Source organism: Lactuca serriola, chromosome 1 (genome assembly GCF_051521515.1).
Source record: "Lactuca serriola cultivar US96UC23 chromosome 1, Lser_US96UC23_V15, whole genome shotgun sequence".
NCBI classification, from domain to species: Eukaryota; Viridiplantae; Streptophyta; class Magnoliopsida; order Asterales; family Asteraceae; genus Lactuca; species Lactuca serriola.
The window spans coordinates 182,970,175-182,975,047 of NC_136408.1; the positions used below are offsets into that span (position 1 = coordinate 182,970,175).

General features: G+C 33.8%; 1 pseudogene; it reads left to right on the plus strand.

The window, feature by feature from the left end:
• Positions 1 to 917: 917 nt before the first annotated feature.
• On the plus strand, positions 918 to 3,926 carry LOC145064405 (uncharacterized; annotated as a pseudogene).
• Positions 3,927 to 4,873: the final 947 nt, after the last annotated feature.

Consider the following 4,873-nt stretch of genomic DNA (forward strand, 5'->3'; position numbering starts at 1 on the left):
TTAAACTTTTCAAAGGTTTTACAAAACTTCTTTTATGCTTTTATATTGTAAAATGCATGCCTAGATATGTATAGTTTTATAAATACTGTTTAAAGGACTTAGGACGACTAGCTCGCTTTATTTCATTTTCCTCGTTGGGATGTGGTCTTAGGGCATCGGTTGCTCATCCGAATGTCATCTAAATATTAGTTATATATCATGTATACATATATAAAGGTACCATTAGTCAGTTCAGTACCTTTGGTTAGAAAATGTATACTTCCGATTATACTCATACATTACTAGTGACTATAATAGGCATAGTTAGGAGATACTACTTACCATTCCTAGTACAAGGAATCACACAAGAGTCAGTTCATTCATGAGTCTATACTAATACATTACATGTTACATGAATACGCTTACACTTCATCACAGATGGATGACACAACCATGAGTTTTAATGAACACCATGAACCGTCTTATAGGGAAATGGTTTTGGATGTTGCGGGCCTTGATTTCATGACAAGGCATATCGATGAGCAGCCAAATCCAGAAAATAAGAATTTTTTTGATATGCTTAAGGATGCCCATAGAGAGTTGTGGTATGGTTGTGAAAAAGTAACACAATTGTCTGTTGTTGCTTGGTTATTGAATATCAAATCGGAATATCGCATTCCTGAGCAATATTTTGATTCAATTTGTCAATTGATGAAGGATAGTTTACCAAAAGCCAATACCATGGTTGATAGTTTATATAAGACAAAAAATTAATACAAGGAATTGGTTTGCCTGTGGAATTGATTGACTGTTGTATGTATGGATGCATGATATATTGGAGAGGCGATAAAGATCTTGATCTATGAAAATTTTGTGAAGCGCCAAGGTTTAAAAAGTCAAGAAATTCTTCTAAGTGTTTACGTGTACCTTTCGCTCGAATGCATTATTTACCTTTGACTCCAAGGCTAAAGAGATTGTATGCTTCTCAAGCAACAATTGTTTTTATGCCATGGCATGCTCAAGATCATGGACATGATACTGGAGTTATGTGTCACTCGTCTGATTCCGAAGCTTGGAAGCAATTTGATGTTATCCATCCATTATTTGCAGCCGAAAAGCGTAATGTTAGGTTGAGACTATGCACAAATGGGTTTCAGCCCCATGGAACCTCAGGCTCACAACATTCAACGTGGCCCATTATAACTACACCCTATACTTTGCCACCGTTTATGTGTATGAAAGAGCCTTACATGTTTTTGACTGCAATTGTGCCTGGACCTAAAAACCTTAAGCAAAAGTTAGATGTTTTCCTTCAACCTGTTATAGCAGAACTAAAAGACTTATGGGAAGAAGGCACCGTAACTTATGATTTATCACTTAGACAAAATTTTCAAATGAGAGCCGCTTTAATGTGGGCAGTTAGCGATTTCCCTGCATATGGCATGCTATCTGGTTGGGCAACTGCATGTAAGCTAGCATGTCCACACTGTGGAAAATATTCACAAGCATTTAGGCTGCCAAACGGTCAAAAGATATCTTGGTTTGATTGCCATAGAAGGTTTCTTAAATCTGATCACCCATTCAGATTTAATAAGACAAAGTTCACCAAGAACCGTATAGAACTAAGGGATCCTCCTCCAATTTTGAATGACGCAAATATGTTAAGAGAAATTGAAGACTTTGGCTTATTAAAAGTGACAGAACTTAATGCCGAGCAAGTAAATAAATCATGTAGCAAAAATGTTGAATGTGGTTGGAAAAAAAGAAGCATATTCTGGGATTTGCCATATTGGAAAACGAATTTAATAAGACATAATTTTGATTTTATGCACATTGAGAATAATTTTTTTTGAGAATTTGTTTTACACAGTAATGGATGTTAAGGACAAGACAAAGGATAATGCAAATGCAAGAGTTGATTTAAAAGTCTTCTGTAACAGAAAAGGTTTTGGGAAAAATCAAGTTACAGGTCAGTATACAAAAGCGCCTTATGCATTGTGCAAGGAGCAAAAAAAGTCATATGTAAATGGGTGGAGAATTTGAGTTTCCCAGATGGTTATGTGTCGAATCTAGGGAGGTGTGTAGACTTGAGCACACATAGATTGTTTGGAATGAAGAGTCATGACTGTCATGTTTTTATGTAAAGATTGTTGCCGATTGCATTTCGCGAGAAGTTGCCAACCAAGGTATGGGAAGCAATTACCGAGTTAAGTCTTTTCTTTAGAAGCTTAACCGCAACAGTAATTACTATTGAAGACATGAAAAATATTGAAGCTGAAATTCCTGTAATTCTTTGTAAATTGGAGGGAATATTTGTCCCTGGCTTTTTTGACTCGATGGAACATTTACCGATACATTTGCCATATGAAGCAAAGATAGAAGGTCCCATTCAATATCGTTGGATGTATCCATTTGAAAGGTTAATCAATTTAGTGCTTCACATTATATTTTAAACATTTAACTGTTAAATCTTGGTTAATTTTTATATATTACCTTTTTGTATTGTAGATTTCTCCATCAGTTGAAAAAGGATGTTAAAAATAAAGCTAGAGTTGAAGGGTTAATTTGCAATGCATACTTGGTTCGCGAAGCCTCAAACTTTTTCTCTCACTATTTTGAGCCCCATGTTTATACACGTAGCCGAAAGCTGCCTCGTAATGATGAAGGAGGAGCTGAAGATGTTGATGAAGAACAGTTGAGTATATTTTCACATGTTGGTCGCCCATATGGGAAACTCAAGAGTAGAAGGTTGAGTGATAAGGAGTTTAATGCATTACATTCTTACATACTATTTAATGAAGAAAAGGTGCAACCTTATGTCAAGTAAGAGTTTAATCAACAATTTCGAGTCATTTATTATTCAACTTTACATGATTTCAAATTAATTTAATTATCTTTACAGATAATATGAAAAGTTGTTAAAAGAACTATATCCTGATATAAACGAACATGATCTCATGGCAGAAGTTGATACACACTTTGCTTCCTGGTTTGAGAATTATGTAAGTGCTCAAGATATTATTATTATTATAAGGAGTTTAATGTAAGTGATAAGGAGTTTAATGCATTACATTCTTACATACTATTTAATGAAGAAAAGGTGCAACCTTATGTCAAGTAAGAGTTTAATCAACAAGTTCGAGTCATTTATTATTCAACTTTACATGATTTCAAATTAATTTAATTATCTTTACAGATAATATGAAAAGTTGTTAAAAGAACTATATCCTGATATAAACGAACATGATCTCATGGCAGAAGTTGATACACACTTTGCTTCCTGGTTTGAGAATTATGTAAGTGCTCAAGATATTATTATTATTATTATTATTATTATTATTATTTTTGTTGTTGTTGTTGTTGTTGTTGTTTTTGTTGTTGTTGACTGATTTCTAATGTAATTATTATTATTATTATTATTTTTATTATTATTATAGGCACGTCAAAATCAAATAAAGAACAAGTATATACATGATCTTTCAAGAAGACCAATAAGGACGGTGAAATTATATAACGTCTACTATGTTAATGGTTATAAGTTTCATATAGAATCACATGGTGCTAACAAATCGACCATAAATAGTGGAGTCTGTATAAGTAGCGACTCTTGCGATTACTATGGCAGGTTGTTGGAAATATTAGAAGTTGAATATCCTGGTTTGCCAATTAAAAGCACAGTCTTGTTCAACTGTGAATGGTATGATCCAACTCCTGATGTCGGAGTCAAGGTCCATAACCAATATAAATTGGCTGACATAAACAAACGAAGAAAGTTCAAGAAGTTCGAGCCATTTGTTTTAGCAATGCAAGCTACTCAAGTTTGCTACATTCCATACCCTATCATGAAGCAAAACATGGTTGATTGGTTAGCCATATGTAATGTTAAACCACATGGATGGATTGATGTAAAAAATGCTGATAATAAGACAAACGGTGATGCTTTTTAAGAGGATGACGTTGAAGTAAATGAAATCATTAGCCCTATGGAAGAACCAACCACAAGTTCACATGATGAAACAATCCAATATGGTGACATCTCACCCAACGCTTCTGACGATGAAAATTATGATGACAATGACGGTGAGTTTGAGTAAAGTACATCTACAAAAGAAGAAGAAGATATTGAAAAAGATGATCTGAATGATGATGATAATGATTAAGTCCTTAGTATCGATTTTTTTGAAGCTTTTGAGATTTGTTTTTTGGTTTTAGTTGCTTCAGAAATTGGAACGATTATAGATCTATCATAATTTTTTTTTCTAATTGGCATTTGGATAGTGGTATTGATTTGTTTGTTATACCATCATAGTGATTCTTCAACTACTCTGTGTTACTATTTCTTACCAGGGGTATTTAAATCTTTCCAGTTTATCTTTCAACCTTACATTCCTTTTGGTGGAAACTTTGGTTTGGGGAACAAATAATTTGGTCCCTGGTTACTTCCTACATGAAAGAACTTCTATTGTTGGTTTTTAGTTGATAACGATTCCTTATGACCATGCACATTTGTTCAGGTAAGAACCATTTAGAAATGATATATATTTTCAGTCTTACAGGATGACACGAAATTAGATTCTTGTTACCTATGTATTAGTATACAAAAAAGACCAATAGGTCTGACCATTTGTGTATAAACAATTATATCACTTCTATCCAAATTCATCGAGTTATTTTATGGTACCTTGCTTAATTGACTTTTTTTCCATGTGGACGGTAATGCCCCAAACTCCATTTGGCACCTGATGTGCCATTTGTTTGTCTACAATATTTTGATCATGAGGTGGAAGTGTTTGTACGATTTTACTCTTCCTTTTAAGATGATCTATACCTTGATTATTGGATTTTTTGCCATCATTGACGGCTTTGCCACTTGCTCTAATTTTGCTCATGCTCT